This window comes from Ctenocephalides felis, unplaced genomic scaffold, assembly GCF_003426905.1.
Source record: "Ctenocephalides felis isolate EL2017-DRISC unplaced genomic scaffold, ASM342690v1 CF-g0.4_SCAFFOLD_03570, whole genome shotgun sequence".
NCBI lineage: Eukaryota > Metazoa > Arthropoda > Insecta > Siphonaptera > Pulicidae > Ctenocephalides > Ctenocephalides felis.
Genome location: NW_020539724.1, coordinates 25958812 through 25978113, shown reverse-complemented (window position 1 = coordinate 25978113; position 19302 = coordinate 25958812). Strand labels below are relative to the sequence as shown.

General features: G+C 32.2%; 1 pseudogene; it reads right to left on the bottom strand.

The window, feature by feature from the left end:
* Positions 1-10554: 10554 nt before the first annotated feature.
* Positions 10555-19302, bottom strand: part of LOC113383671 — a 10873-nt pseudogene continuing 2125 nt past the window's right edge.

Here is a 19302-nt window from a genome sequence, read left to right as displayed (position 1 = left end):
ATCTCTCAAAAATTGGAGTTTTAGAGAGAATGAAATATCAGATTTGAATGGCTCAAAAAACCTTTTGCTTGTATTGGCGAAACGATTAATTTTGGGAAAGCAATGATAAAAAATGCCAGTTTGGGGTCGTTCAAGTATTACGCAGATTTATTACAATTATTTACCCCCCCCCCTCCTACCCCTCTGTCAGTAAACATTTTGCAATTAATGTATTGTTTTTAAAATACTACCTATGACGTAATCATCATTTAGACCCAAAATAAGCAAATCAATAACCCCCCCGCCCCCCTATAGTGCTTACGTAATACTTGAACGGCCACTTTTTGAGAGACTAAGCATCCGATTTGAATGATTCAAAAAACTTTCTGCTTGTTTTGACAAAATAAATGCTTTTGGAAAAAAAAATATTTCAAAATTTTTTCAAGTTTTTTTTAAAAAAAAAAAAATTTTTGTACATGTATCCAAAATAATTTAGATTTTAATTTTAATTCTAGCTGAAGTTCTAAAGCTTACTTATATACTTTAAATAAACAATTTTAACTTTGTAATTAAGTTTATATAACTCTATAAATATTAGACAATGTTACAATATTATAATAATTTATATGAAAACATTTAATAATTCTCGAATATTTCGTTACGGTACGCGAAGTTCCAGCAATTTGCCTTAAGGCACGATGCCATACACAACTAGTTTTTTTTTAATTTTCAAAAATGATTTTGAATTTCGGGAAGTAATCGGGTTTTAATTTTAATTTTAGCTAACATTCCAAAACTCACTCATATTTGAGATAAATAGCTTAAACTTTGAAGTTTAGTTAATATAATTCTTATTGTTAGAAATATGAGATAAAATCCTTTATTCTAACTCCGCTCATATAAAGCGACATAAACGCCGTCATCCAATACATAATCTCTTCTATTTTGTCTATGAAATACGAATAATGAAAGTTATAGATACAGTATTTGTAATAATATATTTGAAAACATTTAATAATCTCAAATAATTAATTACAAAACGGGTAGTACCCGCTGTTTGCCTTAAGGCACGATGCCATACACCACTAATTTTATTACCTTTCCTTTTACTCAAAAAAAGACGAGAAACAAGTTTATTTAGGCTGTTACAGGAGCCCTTTAACTTGTAACTTACAAATTAGTTTTGTTAGTCAATGTTGCAAATTGCACTATTTAATAATAAACTAAACAATTACCATTCTCATACCTATCTCAACTGATTCATAATCTCTAGCAGTAATCCAATCCGATATAAATAATTTTCGCGAAGGAAACAATGTGCAAAGTCTCAAAGGCCCTTCCAGTTGCAAGACTTCGCAAACACGGGCCTTCGATATGTTGACTGAATTTACAAGGCACGGACCTGTGACATCTGAAAAATAGAAAAAAGTTATATAATAAGATATAAAATTATTGCAAATTAAATTAATATTTATAATATTTATAACTTTTGTTGTTGGTAGTTGAAATAGGAGAATGTTTTTAATATTATGCATTTATAATATTATTAGTTAAAGGAGAACGATGCATAAGTTGATAGTTGAAATATGAAAATTTATATTAAGCGATTTAAGAATAATAACAGAGAAAATTGCACTTTACTTAACAGAGTTTTTGTAGAAAGCTTTCTTAAATTTATGAACTTTTTTAACATCGTTAACATAATATCAGATCATAACCTTTTACATATTTAACATCCCGTGGGGTATGTTACAGTAATCGCAAAAAAATCGAAAATAAAAATTTTATATATCTTTATATTTCAGAGGTTTCTGAACATTTTGGCATACCATAGACAAAATGTGTGTGCATATACAATTTTTTGGTTCGACTATTTCGGGAACACGGATCAACCGATTTGAATAAATAAAAAACATTCGATTCGTATTGATGGAGAGACGTGCTGCTTAATTTTTCGCAAAGGCAGGTGCAGAAGATACGGGACAAAAGTGCAAAAAATGTTAATTCAGTTATTGAGAAAATGTAGGGTCCGATTTGAATGATTCAAAAAATATTTTATTTGCATTGACAAAATGAAAAACTGATTAATTTTTTTAGGTAGGCAGGTTCATCGGTTTCGGAGATTCAACAAAAAAGTAAAAAAAAATATGCCATTTGGCGGTCAAAAATGCGAATTATCAGATATTTTGTACAGTTGTCAGTAATAAGTACAAATTTCGATTACATTTCTAAGAGTTCCATACCAATGGTTATCCATTAAACTGCGACGCGGCGCTAACGCGTTTTGATTAAACAAAGAAATAAAACAGCTACGTAGCGCTATTGTTTGAAAAAAAAGTTCAAAATTTTTAATAAATTTCACAATATGAATAAAATCAAAATCCAAAAATAAAAAAAAAACAATTTTTCAAAAATTTCAAAAATGTCAAGAATCAAAATTCTTTAAAGTTTTCAAAAAAAATTAAAGCTTTTTTGAAAAATTTAGTTTTCAGTTTTCGGGAAGTTCCAGAAATTTGCCTTAACAACAAGTAGTTTTAATAACAATCAGAACTACGCGTTCATTGAGCTGTGATTACGTACATCCTAACATAAAATTTTTCTTCAAAGGACAACCCAGTGGTCAACCACACTTCTTTTAGGAGTAGGCTATATATATATATATATATATATATATATATATATATATATATATCTAATATATATTAGATATATGTATTTCTGATAGTATTGGCGTAATATATTGCGGAAATGCTGCAAAGGCGATTTTTTCTTGAAATTATATTTGGGATATATAATCTCGACTGGAAACTAGATATCATTCTGCGTGTTATCAAACTGTCCGAAATTGGGATCAAATCTGGGATTAGTTAGTACTTGCCCACGTTTCTTTAAATATTATACGACGACGGGCGTAATCGATGTGTCATCAAAGTTAATATACTTAATAGTTATTCAATACATATGCAACTATACACATTATAACTCTAATAACTAATTATAAAAGAATCATTAACTTCCTAAAAGAAAAGTTTATGTTTTCTCGACAAAAACCGATTTGCTAATTTTATGTTTTCTCGGCGTTTCAAGGCATTCTGAATTGCATGATACCAAATTTGAAAAAAGTAAGAGTATGTATATGTATGGCTTTGTGTGTATGTGAGCCGATTTTTGACTTTTCGTCGACGTTTTCTCAGAAACGGCTGAACCGATTTCAAAAATATAAAAGCCATTCGATGTATCTCGATGAGGTACAGCGAAAATTAGTTTTGGACGACGATTGGCCCAGCCCTTGCTTTGAAATTGACCAAAAAGTGTAATTAGCAAAAAAGTGTAAGTGTAAAGAAGTCAAGAAAACATTAATCATTTTTTTTCAAACTTCGATGGATTTGAATATGTAGAATTAAACGACTTGTCGTAGGGCCGTGATATTTTAGTATGTTCTATAAGACTCTGACCATGATATCTATCGCCAAAAAAGTTTCATAAAAATCGTCAAATTTTTTTTGTAGTGATTTATGAGTATTCCGAGTTGGTATAGGGCATCATAATGTGAGAACAATTGCAGATTATTCAATTCTATACTAATAAAGCAAAATAGTAAAGCCTTTACTAATTTATTTTATTAGTTTAAAATAGGATAATGTTTAATTGTTTTTCATATTATGATGTCCTAAATCTGGGGATAAAAATGTAATTTTAGGGTGTAAAAAGTATATAGTTTTAATTGATATTTACTGAATTTGCTACGTAGTTGTTCGTATAGGGGCAATCTTTCTTCGCCTTATGTTAGGCAAAAATATTTTGGGGAATAATTAAAAAGATCCATATATCAACTCGGCATACTTATAAATCACTTATAAATTAATATATTGATTAAAACGATTATTCTCTAATATCAAGAAGTTCATGTAACTTGCCTTAAGACAAAATGCCATTTACAACTAGTTGTATATGTTTGTATGTATATGTTAAATCAATTGATCAGTTTCTTATATGTCCGAAATGTAAAAGTAAACAAACTAGTGGGGCGCATGGCATCGTGCCTTAAGGCAAATTGCTGAAACTTGCCGTACCAAAAAATTTTTTTTAAAAGATTAACATTTTTGAAAAAAAATTACTCTGAAAAATTGGATTTTTGAGAAACTATAAATTTTTGTCAGAAATTTACTTTTTTTTGAAAAAAAAGACTTTTTGAAGAAAAGTGTATTTTGAAATATTTTGGAAATTCTGAACTTTTTTTCAAAGCAATCGTACTGCTTTAACAGCATAGAGACGAAATATCGAAGCGCGTAAGCGCTGCGCCGCCGTCTAACGGATAAGCATTGGTACGGAACCCACAGGAATGTACACAAAATTTATTTTTTTTATTTGTTTTTTTTTTTATTTATTTTACATGGCTGTGGATCTTGCGATCATTACGCCAGTTATAATTTTACTTATTGTTAAAATGTCTATAAAATATCTCATAATTTGATATGCATATGTCTAATGATCATTTTTGACCGCCAGATGGCATTTTTTTTTACTCTTTTTACTAGATCTCCGAAACCGCTAAACCTGCCTTCATTAAAGTTTGATCAGTTCTTCATATTGTTAAATGTACAAGTAAAATGTTTTTTGAATTATTCAACTCGGATGCTCCATTCTTTTAAAAACTGAATTACCGTTTTTGGCACTGTTTGCCCCATATCTTCGGAACGGCTAGACCTGCCTTCGCTAAAAACTAATCAGCACGTCTCTTTATCAATACGAATCGAATGATTCTTGAATTATTCAAATCGCTTCATCCGTGTTCCCGAAATCGTCGACGAAAATTTGTATCCGAACACACATACATACACGCACACATACACACATATACACATTTAATAAAAAATAAATATTTTTAATTTCCATGCGGTATAATACCTTAGAAAAAATAGATGCAAGAGTGTGTATGTGTGTATATATGATATGTGTGTGTATGTGTGTACGTGTTCGGATACAAATTTTCGTCGGCGATTTCGAGAACACAGTTCAACTGATTTGAATGATTCCAAATTGCCAAAAATGGTACTCCAGTTTTTGAGGAAACGGAGCGTCTGTTTCGAATAATTTAGAAAAGATTTTATTTGTATTGATAAAATGAAGAACTGATTAAATTTTTGGGAAGGCAAGTCTAGCGGTTTCGGAGATCGAGTGAAAAAGGTTAAAAAAATGCTATTGAACGGTCAAAAATTATCATTAGACATATGCACATCAAATTATCAATCTACAGAGATATTAATACTGAGTATAAATTTTGTTCACATTCTTATGGGTTCCGTAACATTGTTTGCATCTTCTTTAAAAAAGAATAATCTTTAATACGGGAAGTTCCAGCAATTTGCCTTAAGGCACGATGCCATACACGAGTTTTGATTTAGGAAAATAAAATTATATAACATGTTTGCATACATGCGTATAAATGACATAAAACAAAGGTTATGCAATCATATTTACACCATATTCAAAACAGAAATTAAATTGAAAGATAATGTACTATATTTTGAAACTATGAAAATCGTTTGTAAAATTGGCAACTTTATTCTTATGTCAACAAAATAATAATAATAACAATAAACTGTAAGCTCTTACACATGTAATATTCATATGTGCATTAAAAATATAATCGTCGTTTTATATATTTATTATTGAAAAGAACTTCATAAATACCTTGTTCACCCAAAACATTCTCTGACATTTTATACAATACAACACTATAACGATCAGCCAAATATTTGCTTAAACGAGTTCTTAAAGAACCCAATCTCCATGCTTGTAACCATGTCGCAGCCATGTAATATAATGTAAATATCATGCTTTAGATAAAATTTTGTTCTATTTACAAAAAAAAACTAGATCGATTTCTTTAGCTCTCTTATCACAAAACTAGAGCATTTTTATCAGTTTGTTTATATGCATTATTTTGATTGAAACTATTATATCAGAGGATAAACAAGGATTATATAAATATTATAAGATATCACAACACAGTGTTTCATGATAGCATTATTTCTTGAAGCATTTGCACAAATTTGCAGTGTCTTTCAGAACTGTCAGATGTGACATTTTGTTCAATGACAATGTCAAAGGTAGGACAGAGTTTGCACTGCTCGCTGATAGATGGCGCAAATATAAAATTTAGATGATTTTTGAAATGCGGGATTTTTCAAATTTTGAATGTGTTCTACCATGGTTTTAACACATGGTATAGAACAACATTTTTGGATAGTACAAGAAAACCTAGTAGGGTATGGCATCGTGCCTTAAGGCAAATTGCTGGAACTTCCCGTACCAAGATTAATTTTTTTTTAATCTTTGAAAAAATTAGTTTTTGGGAAATTTTATATTTTTGAAAACAATCGACTTTTTTATTTTGAAATATTTTGAAATTTTGAACTTTTTTTCAAAGGAGTCGCACTGTTTTAGCTGCATAGTGACGAATAATGGAAGCGCGTAAGCCCCGCGTCCCCGTCTAATGGATAAACATTGGTACGGAACCCATAAAAATGTAAACAAAATTTATACTTATTATTAAAATCTCAATAAAATATCTAATAATTTGATGTGCATATGTCTAATGATCATTTCTGACTTTTTCGTTTTTTTTCCTTTTTTACTAGATTTCCGAAACCGCTAGACCTGCCTTCCCAAAAATTTAATCAGTTGTTCGTCTTGTCAATACAAGTAAAATCTTTTCTGAATGATTAAAATCGGACGCTCCGTTCTCGTAAAAACTGAGTTACCGTTTTTGGCACTTTTTGTGCAGTATCTTCGAAACGGCTAGACCTGCCTATGCCAGAAACTAATCAGCACGCCTCCTTATCAATACGAATAGAATGTTGTTAAATTATTCAAATCGGTTGATCCGTGTTCCCGAAATCGTCGACGAAAATTGTATCCGCACACACACAAACACACGTCGACGAAAACTTGTACCCGCACACACACACACATACACGTACACCCATTTTTTTAAAGGTATGCCAAATGTTCAGAAGATTTGAAACGTAAAGATATATAAAAATATTTATTTTCGATTTTTTGCGATTACTATAAAACTTATTAACCGTACGGGGAGTTAATTGTTAACCTTTCCGATGCTTATTAAAATTTCTATAGGAAAATTGAACACAAAAAATATTTTCACTTTTCTGGCAGTAACAAATAATTATTAACTTCCCGTAGGACAAGGTGTAGTAATCGCAAAAAAATCGAAAATGAAAATTTTTATATATCTTTACGTTTCAGAGGTTTCTGAACATTTTGTTATACCTTACAATTAGAAAAAAATTATGTATGTGTGTGTTTACAGGGCCGGTCCTGGGGTCCTCAGTGCCCGCATGCAAGATTGTTTTAGCGCCCCCCCCCCAATAATTTAAACTGTTTTAACATTTATCATTAAAATTATATGAATATTTACGTAAATTCACACAAAAAGTTGAAATAATCTAAAAGCGTATAAAATACATTGATTTTAATTTTATTTAGAAAAACGAAGCAATTTGCGGGTTGACCAAAATTAAATATTTTATATTTTCAAGTACTTCTAACATATATGAATTATTAATATTTGGGTTTTGAAACATTTCACTTATTTCATTAAACTCATTTTTATTTTAAACATAACATTTATTTTACATGTTATATTTTTAAAATTTCATTTATTTTTTTTTTTCATTATTTACAATATCCAAAAATGCATCGTTAACTTATTGATATAGTAAAGCCAAATTGTATTCATGTTTACTTTCCCATCTGATTCAGAATATCAGATTGTTGTTTCAAAGTTAAATTTTTAGCGTATTTTAAAAGATGCAACGAAATTACATATTTCCTGAACTATTATGAAAACAAAACACAATTATATTTGTATCTGTATTATTTCTGCTAAGTTAATAATTACATTTAGTATGGACACCACTAGGTATAAAAAAGCTCACGAGTTTGTTTCTAAGTACATTTTGCTTCCATTTTTCATATTTGCTCCATTTCCATAAACCTAACCACGCATGTCTTCAAAGTGTAAAGTTAATCAGATGCGAAACATTTTCAACAAATACAAAAGTTACAATTAAGTTTCTCGGTCTTATAGTCATTTTCTAAGCACTGACTTCCCATTTTATATTTTTCTCTATTATAATTGGTATCTATTTTTTTTTTTAACAAGTTCCGTTCAAACTTTCGTAGATTTGCGCGTACGGTATTGAACACTAGATAATTTCTTTTTCAATTCCACATTAACTTCGATCCAAGAAAAATTGAATAAGTTCATTGAATAATAAGCAGAACAATAATTTAGTAATTTGCATGAGTAATTAATTGTTCTACAGATATCACATTGCAAACTGAATATGCTTTCTGTTTCTACGTATCCATAGTTAGGTTAGATTGTTTATTATAAGTATTATAAGTTAAGTATTCTAGATTTTATATTTAAAAAAAATACGAATAAAATATTATAAATTTAATTTCCGAAACTCGTTTTGGCGCCCCCTAAGGCGTGCGCCCGCATTTTTTGCATGCATTGCATGCAAGGCAAGACCGGCCCTGTGTGTGTATGTGTGTGCGTGTGTGCGTGCGGATACAAATTTTCGTCGACAATTTCGGGAACACCGATCAACCGATTTGAATAATTCAAAAAACATTCGATTCGTATTGATAAGGAGACGTGCTGATTAGTTTTTGGCGGCGGCAGGTCCAGACGTTCCGAAGATACGGGGCAAAAAGTGCCAAAAACGGTAACTCAGTTTTTAAGGGAACGGAGCGTCCGATTTTGATAATTCAAACAAAATTTTACTTGTATTGATAAGGTGAAGAATTGATCAAATTTTCATACAGGCAGGTCTAGCGGTTTAGGAGATCTAATGAAAAAGTAAAAAAAATGCCATTTGACGGTCAAAAATGAGTATTAGACATATGCACATCAAATTATCAGATATTTTATAGAGATTTTAACAATAAGTATAAATTTGGTTTGCATTCCTATGGGTTCCGTACCAATGTTTACTCGTTAGACGGCGACGCGGCGCTTACGCGCTATGACATTTTGTCTCTATGCAGTTAAAGCAGTACGATTGCTTTGAAAAAAGTTCAAAATTTCCAAAATATGTTAAAATAAAGAAAACCTTTTTTTTTCAACAAAAGTAATTTTTTGACAAATTCATAGCTTCTCAAAAATCTAATTTTTTTGAAGTAAATTTTTTTCAACAATGTTAATCACTTTTAGGAAAATAATAATTTTTGGTACAGGAAGTTCCAGCAATTTGCCTTAAGGCTAGATGCCATGCGACTCACTAGTTAGTCAATAATATAGCATACAAGATCTGAATAGAATCGTTATTTTTGTTTGTTGATAAAAATAAAACATTCGCTTTCGCATATTTTCAATAATGTCTCGGTAAATGATGCGCTAGGGAAATTTGATATAAAGGGTTTTTTTTCAAAAAGACATATAAAGTGTCAAAATCATTTAAATACCAGGGTAGATTCCAGGACCAAGGGGTTTCTATTCTATATAGAATCACGGCCATATACTTTGAATTTAATTAGAAGTTCTTTTACGAATAAAAAGTGGAAATTTATAAATACTTTCTAATACTTGCAGATGGAGTAACAAGGACCACTCTTTATACAAGGAAATCAAGATTTTAGCATGAAATGAATGAATCGCACATAAGTAAGCAATAGTTGCTCTAAATCTAATATTGTACTATTTTTTAAAATGGCATTTGCTCCATTAATTTGGTAGGTGTAAAGGAATTTTGCCTCAAGGCCAGTGGCATGAACAATCCGATATGTGTAAATAACCGATTTAATCAATGAATATTTGATTTGTATATGATTTACCTGTCTAACAGTTTACTTGTTTACCTGTTTAAGTAAATGCATTTCTAATTGTCCTCCTGTGTGAGTTTTCTACCTTGGTATCTGCCAACCTGCCTCGCATTTACCTGTCTACTTGTGTACCTATTTACCTGTCGACCTGTCAGAAATTTGTTTTTTTTTTTGCAAAAGCATAATATTCTCCTTTGTGAAGTTAAAAAAAAAACAATAAATTCAAAAATTTGCGATATTTACTTTGCTAAGAGTATTTTAAAAGTTTCGAACTATTGAATAAACAGATCATAATAGCTCGTAAATCGACTTGTAAAAGTCCAAATAACCAGCAATAATTTACGAGTAATAACAAAGTCATTATTATTCAATAGTCCTATACAATTCCTTGCCTATGGTCCCATAGTACTAAATTCGATCATTTTAAAATTTTACTCCTAACAAATAAACTGCAATAAAAGTAAATTAATAAATAAAAAAAAATTGTAACCATAAAGTATTCAATATCATTATATAATAATATGATTTTAAGTTTTATCAAAAATATATACCCAATTGAATTAATTCATTATGTCTTATTAATCATTTTGTACTACAAAATTAGTGCTAATTCAAAAACACTTACAGACCTTTAAAATCAATTTTTAACAATAATTTACTTTTTTATAACTTCTTTATAACTAATTTGTTTTTTAATTTATTTAAATAATAGATAAATTGATTATTCTGCTCCTTATCCTCCGCGTCCAAAATAGTTTTGAAGCAGAAGGGTTGGAACAAATAACCCAAACCAGAGTAGAACTTACTCATGAACTCCACCCTGAAAATGAAAAAAAATTGATTAAGATTAATCTACGAGTAAAGAAATAATTGATAATTAAAATTATTTCATTATATTTTGCACTATACATTTCTTTTATTTTTTATATCCTATTTATAAAAAAAATATTCAGAAAAGCATATTCGTTGTTTGTCAAAACAGTATATATAAGATGCACCTTCATAAAATCTTATTGTGAAGCTTTGGATGAAAATGCTTCTCATTAACTAAATTTATTAACAGGTAAACTATTTTAAAATTTTATTCATGACAACTCAAAATTTAACTAGTTGGTATCTAGATGGTAGTTGGTAACTAGATAAATTTTGAGTTGAGTCATGAATAAAATTCTAAAATGGGCAAGTATAAAATTTTTTAAAGGCAAGTTATAATAGTGGTTAAAAGTATTCGAAGTGGATTTATTACACATTATTGAAAATCGAACACGTCAACCCGGTCTGAAAGCAAATTTTCAAAAATCAATAATTTTTATAATTGAACCAGTTTCCGTAGGACTTTAATGATTTAGTATGTTCATTAAGACCAAGTTATACCAAATCTATCGTTATACCAAATAAATCGTCTAATTTTAATTTTAACAAACGTCAAAAGAACTACTCATTTTCTCAAACTTTGATGAATTTTTAAATTAAATTACTTGTCGTAATGCCGTAATATTTCAGCAAGTTATATAAGACCGTGATATATATCGCCAAAAAAAATTCCATTAAAATCGGCTTAATTTTTTTTTCAACAGTTAATTACAAGAAAACGCCTCGGTAGATTTCACCTAAAGCTAATCAGTATCATTCCGAACTAATATCTTTCGAACAGTTTTTGATTTTTTAAAATCGATTCGGTACTATAAGCTTAAATGTGGACGAAAAGTTTAACATTTTTTTCCAAATTACAAAGAAACGACTTAGCCGATCGCTGCACAAAACTGAAGAAAGATTATTCACACCGAAATACATCGATCGGCTTTTAAATTTTTGAAATCGGTTCAGATGTTTTTAAGCAATCGTCGATAAAAATTCTTTTACTTAACTTTGACATACGCCAAAAGAAACAAATCTAATTTTTGCAAAGTTTGACGAATTTTTAAAATTAAATGACTTGTCGCAGGTCCGCAATATTCTAGTATGATCTATAAGACTATGGTATCTGCCATCAAAAAAAAAATCATAAAAATCGTCGAAAAAAAATTTTTAACACTCCATTACAAGAAAACGGCCCGGCCAATCTCTACCAAAAACTCATCAGCACCAATATCTTTCGAACGGTTTTTTGAATTTTCAAAATCGTCGAATTACGGCAAAAAATCTGTTCTCTCACACAACACACATACGTACACACACATTTTCGGCATTTATGGGGACCAGAGGCAAGGGCAATGGAAGATCATGTATACAAAATTTAATTCAAAAATAAAATTGATATCCAACTATGAGGAACTTACCAGTGAAGACGCAGTGTGTGCAAGAACGCAGAAAGGCCTTCCATCATGACTAGGATGGCAATTGTGAATAGTGCCCACACGCAGAATATCACATAGAGCATAATCGAGCCAGTATATGTTGTTTGGCTCAATCCCATGGACAACACCATTTTCCACAATACGTCTGAAAGTTCTGTAATAAAAAAAAATAGATTAACTCTTTGTTTTGACATAGTTCATTAGAAGGATAGATGCGTATAACTCATATAAAAAATCATCTATAGTTCAGTATTTTTACATTAAAAGGGTAGGACGGAGCACAAAGGTCCAATTTGACTTTGAGCAATCATATTGTGACAACGAAACTAAATTTTATTACAACAAATAACATTGTTGAAATTTGTTAACAATAATAGATAATTTATCATTGTAGAAATATGCTTTTTGCTATTTGTACCTGGTCCTTTTTTCCCAATAGGCGCGGTAAAATCGGACCAGCAGGAGCCAAGGAGGTCCAAAATCTTATTTTTAATTTTAAAGAAATATGCTTTTTGCTATTTGTACCTGGTCCTTTTTTCCCAATAGGCGCGGTAAAATCGGACCAGCAGGAGCCAAGGAGGTCCAAAATCTTATTTCTAATTTTAGAGATATTTTACGAAATAATAGCTATTAATATTAATACGTTATTCAACCAATGCAAAATATATACCGTCACTCAATAAGTCCGTAGGATAATACATAGATGATGTAGCTATATTATCAACCACATGGTTTGTAGGAAACAGCAACTTTAAGATATATATATATATATATATATATATATAATATATATGTATATATATATATTATATATACATATATATATATATATATATATATATATATATATATAATATATATATATATATATAGACTTTAGGAAGATATATGTCAAAATTTCATGACAATCGGACGATTGGTTTACGAGTTACAGAGGTTCAAGCGACGCTACCTTTGAGTTTTTCGAAACCATAAATTCAAAGAAATTTTATGTGTTTACTAATTATTGGTTTTTGATGGGTAAAAATACTATTGCTGCCAAAGTATCGCTTGATAAGGGTTATCTGGACTGTTCCAAATTGAGGCAAATGGTGAAGAAGTGGTTGTGCTGGTTTTAATCGCGGCCATACAGTCACTGACGATGCTGAACGCTCGGAAGGCCGATTGAGATGGTTACACTGGAAAATACAAAAAAGTCCACAGAAACGTTTTGAAAAACCGAAAATTGCATGAGATAGCTGACCCATAAAGATATCAATACAACGTGATGGACATATCGTTCACGAATATTTGAATAAGAAAAACTTCTGTGCTAAATGAGTGCCGCGCAAACTAACATTTGATTAAAAACATACTGGGTTGATGATTCGTAAGAGTATTTGGAGCTGCGTAATCGAAATAACACAGAGTTTTTTGCATCAATATGTCACCACGGAAATGACCTAACTTCAACACAACACTCCGGAGTCGAATAGACAGTTATAGTCTAAGAGCCGGTGAACTATTTGACTAACCTGTTTTCTCAGAGCTAGAATTTTTTTTAATGATATTTTATTATCGACCCATTAGGAAAGTACCAGTCTGGCAGTCATTCCGCGATTGCGTCATCATCCCTTCAATTTGTGAAAAGGTCAAAAAAAATTTTTTCATAACTTGCTCGCACAAGGCTCAATTTTGAGGGTGTATTCTTTTAACTGTTCAGAAAACATATGTAAAAAGCCAGCCCATTCTGACGGTTGCAAGAGTCTGCCAGTCGAGTACATAATAGTCACGACGCGCAAGGGTGTGGGCGCATTGCCATACATAATCGACTAACACCCTTGTATTTGAATGATTTATACGCCATTTTGAAGGCCATTTTGAAAACATTTGATATATCAAACTTCAACTTTGTATCTCACCTTATGGCCGAGATATCATTGAAAATATGCCAAAGTGGCCCCCTTTTCAAACTCAATTTTTGGCGTAACCGAAAGATATCGAAAAAAAAATTACGTGATTCTACCCATATTGGCTTAAACCACATAATGTATATCAATATATGCTAAATAGTCCTTTATTATTAGCTAAACAGGATAAAATAATTTTTCAATTAATATTTTCGGATAGTGCGTTTTGTTTAATTATTTTTTATTAGCGGTATTTAAAAGCCTATTGTTTTCCCTTCTAGTACTGTGAATATTGTTCAAATCAAATTGTGGAACACATTGAAAAATTGAACAAACCAGAGCCAGTATACCCGCGCGTAACGCATCGCGCACTGCTTTCCGACCGAACGAATTATATGCGGGCTACTACGGCTACTATTAGCGTTACGCGATTTATGGGATACACAAGAAATGATCTTCATCAACTATCTGGAAAAAGGCCGGACCATCAACAGTGATTATTGTACAACGTTATTGAAACTGTTGAAAATCAAAATCGGAAAACGGCCCCATTTGAAAAGAAACCGTGCTGTTCTATCAGGACAGGTAAAACAGTTGCCAAAAAAACTTGAATTAGGCTCCGAATCCCACTCACTATATTTTCTAGATCTGTTCCCAGCGACCATATCTTGTTTTCAGATCTCAAAGGAATGCTCGCTCTAAAGAAATGTTTGCCAAATGATGAGAGATGAGCGAATTTTGTGGCTAAGTACAAATCGTACTACAACTAGCTTTTTTTTTTTTTTTTTTTTTTTTTTTTTTTGTATAGCGAAGGAAATGCTTTATGCATCCCAGACCGGTCTTCTGTCTGGGTATGTCGGACTCGATACCGCCCTGGTATAATACCGACTAAAACCTCCGCTTTGCCCCTGCCTCTGGTCCCCACGGAAACCGCCGCTAGGCATTACTTCGTGGGGGGAGGATCTAGAATGTTACAATTCTTAACTTGTTATAAACAATGTTATAAATCATAAACATTTTACTTATCTTTTAAATGGGCGAAGTCCCATTCGCCCTTTCTCTCTCTATAGAACGCAGGTCCATTAAAACGTCTCTCGCAAATCTGTCTATGGCGTTCCAAGCAGCTTCACTTGTCAGCATCACTTCAACAACATTACCTGGGGTAATTGTGCGTCTCAATGTCTCCTCCACATCATCCCGTAGAGCACCAAATCGCGGGCACACGAAGAACACGTGCTCAGCATCTTCGATTTCGCCCAAACAATATGGGCAATCCGGCGAGCTATCGTGCTTGAATCGGTGTAGGTAGGCTCGAAAACAGCCATGCCCCGATAGCATTTGCGTAGTATAATAGTTTACTTCGCCGTGCTTGCGACTTAGCCAGACTTTGATGTTAGGAATGAGACGATGCGTCCATCTGCCCTTTACAGCGACATCCCACAGTCGCTGCCATCGGTCAATGCTGTTCTGCCGTTCTTCTAATCTTAACTTTTCAGTACACAGTTGTTGATGTCTTCTATGGTAAATTGTCCGTCTTTCCTCTGCTAAGACTAAGAGAGGCACAGTTCCTGAAATGACGCACACTGCTTCCGCCGATATTGTGCGAAATGCGCAAGCAATTCTTATAGCACTGAGACGGTATAAGGGCCCTGCCATTCTCCTCGATTTTTGAGATTTAAGAGCATCACCCCATATGGAGATACCATATGTCAGCACTGAAGTAATAACTGACGATAGTAATATCCTTCTGGTTTGTTTAGGACCTCCAATATTAGGCATCAGTCGAGCAAGTTTCGTCCTAACTATTGACGCCTTAGCACTAACGTGTTCCACCTGTTGATTGAAATTCAAACGAGCATCAAGCATTACGCCAAGGTAACAGATGTGAGGTTTTGACGTGATCTCAAGATTTCCTATCTTTAGCTTGATGGTCTCAATTCTTTTCCTACTAGTGATAAGAACAGCTTCACTTTTTTGTTGTGCTAATTGGAGATTCATTGTTCCCATCCACCGATTAATTTTTCTGAATGTAATATCGAATAGGCTTACGATGTCATCAATTTGTTTGGAGACAACCACTATGGCAACATCGTCTGCATATGCTACTAGTTTCACACATTCTGGAAACTCTAGTCTCAAAAGGCCATCATACATAATATTCCACAGCAAAGGGCCTAGAACAGAGCCCTGCGGCACACCTCCTGTTATATTATATTCTTCTGTACCATCGCGTGAATGGTACATTAGAATTCTGTCTGTAAAGTAGCTTGCGACTATATTGCATAGGTATGCTGGCACGTTCTTGTCACGGAGTGCATTCATAATGCAATCCCAGTTTGCAGAATTAAAAGCATTTTTTATATCCAATGTAGCTACAAGGCAGTACTTTTTGGAACCCCCCTTCCATCTGGTTCCAGCAATTGCCTCCTTGGCGGTATTAACTACCAAGTTTATAGCATCGATAGTTGATCGCCCTTTGCGAAAACCATACTGATTGTTTGCTAGGATTGGATCACTACTGCATCTATTCTTTGGTGAATTATTCTTTCAAAAATTTTACCCGCTGTATCCAGCATGCATATTGGACGATAGGATGATGGTTCATCTGGTGGTTTTTTTCCTTTGGGAATAAGCACTAGTCTTTGCTGTTTCCATTTTCGTGGAAAAACCCCTTCTTTCAGGCATGTATTATATGCATTAAGAAACATTGTCGGAGATGTCATAATTGATGTTTTCAAGGCAATATTAGGAATTCCATCTAATCCCGGTGCCTTGCTATTACCAACGCGATGACAAGCTTCCATCAGTTCTTGCAGTGTTATAAGTGGAATATTATTCTGTTCTACATGTGTTACCTGGTAGTTCAAATTAGGTTGTCGTGGAAACAAAGTAGTTACTATTTTATTCAATAGTCGTGGGCAAGTTGGTGAAGGTATTGGCTGGCTTTTGAGGCGAGACATTACAGTCTTATAAGGTCTTCCCCATGGATTTTCCTCGACTTCATCCAAAAGTTCTTTCCAGCACCTAACTTTACTATCTTTGATAGCTTTATTTAGTTGTCTACGTGCTTGTTTATATTCCACTACCAGTTGTGCAGAATTACTGAGACTAATCCACGCTGAGAGATCCTTCATACTACAACTAGCTGTAAGTGGAATTCTGTCTTAAGGCAATTAAGGCATCGTGCCTTAAGGCAAATTGCTGGAACTTCCCGTACCAAAAATTATTATTTTTTAAAAACGATGAACATTTTTGAAAAAAATTTACTTCGGAAAAATAAGATTTTTTGACAAACAATTAGACAAAAAATTACTTTTTTTTTAAAAAAAAATTTTTGTTAATTTTTTTTTAATTTTTTTTTTTTGAAAAAAAATGTTTTCTTTATTTTGACATATTTTGAAAGATCTAAACTTTTTTTCAAAGCAATCGTACTGCTTTGACTGCATAAAGACGAAATTTCAAACCGCGTAAGCGCCGCGTCGACGTCTAACGCGTAACATTGGTACGGAACCCATAGGAATGCAAACCAAAATTATACTTATTGTTAAATCTCTATAAAATATCTGATAATTTGATGTGCATATGTCTAATGATCATTTTTGACCGCCAAATGGCATTTTTTTACTTTTTACATTAGATCTCCGAAACCGCTAGACCTGCCTTTATGAAAATTTGATCGGTTCTTTACCTTGTCAATACAAGTAAAATGTTTTTTGAATTATTATAATCGGACGATCCGTTCTCTTAAAAACTGAGTTACCGTTTTCGGCACTTTTTGCCCCGTATCTTCGGAACGGCTAGACCTGGCTTCGCCAAAAACTAATCAGCACGTCTCCTTATCAATACAAACCGAATGTTTTTTGAATTAATTAAATCGGTTGATCGGTGTTCCCGAAATCGTCGACGAAAATTTGTATCCGCACATACATACATACACACACACTCACACACACATACATCCATTTTTTCTAAGGTATGCCAAAATATTCAGAAACCTTTGAAACGTCGAGAAATGCAAAAATTTTCATTTTCGATTTTTTTGCGATTACTATAACTTGCCCTACGGGAAGTTAAAAATAGTTTCAAAAAGTTCGAAGTTCACTATAATCGATATATCGCCCTCGAAGGAAACTATATTGAATAAAAAAATTTAGCAAAAAAAATGATTTTTCTTTGTTATCCTACGGACTTATTGAGTGAAGTGATATATTTCATGGATACATTTTTAGCTCTGTATATACTTAACCTTGATCAGAAATATTTATCAGCGAAGTTGGAATAACTATTTATTTAATTTATTTCTTGTAATATTGCTTTTTAATTTTTTTTCTGTTTAGTTGGTCCTATTTACACCACCCACGAGTAAGCTTTTATAGATGTTGTATAAAGAAAGAGAATTGCTATTATACTTTTTATAATATTGTGAACGATGTAAGTGTGACGTCGGTGAAGGATTTTTATCGAGATTAGTCTCAATAGATGGGTAAAGTTCTAGATGTTTTAATTCTTAATATTCATATATTTATAATAAATATGTTATACATACGTGCGTGAGCAAGTGACAGGGCCCACAGACGCAAATAAGAGGCGGTGTGAGATACTGTACTCAGTACGTATTCAATGGTATGAATTGCTTGGTGAATGAAAATTTCACTCATGGGTTTCTTCTTCGTGTTCTCCATGAGCTGCTTTTGGCGGTGCCTTTGGAGCCTCTGGCATACCGTTTTCTTGGCTGGAGACAACGTCTGAAGTCATTTCCATTCCTTGTTTAAATCACCATTTGATTTAGCAGAATGAGGAGCTTCCTTAAGTTTATAAAAATAGATTATAATGTGATGATACTATATTATAAGCTTTTTACAATTGAAATAAATAACATCAATGACTTTAACAATCGGGTTGTTTTAAATGTTATTTGGTTTTTATCATTTAATGAAAGTCTAACAATAATCAATGATACAATAATAACAATTATTACTTACATCTTTATTTTTCTTGGTTGCCATCAAATATAATGGTTTGCCTAAGAGCATGAGCGGAATACAGCAGAGTCCAATTAACACAAATATTTTTTGAATTTGCTGTTGTCCTTCAAACATAAATTCATCGCAATGTTCTGCTGGAGATCCTTGCTTGAATAACATCATGTTAATGAACAGAATCAATACTGATGGTGCGCAGCAGGGTTCAATCTGATGTCTATAATTGTAATATTATGAAATTTATATTCCGCATATCATTTTAGTTAATAATTCAGATTCATTACCTGTATTATTTGC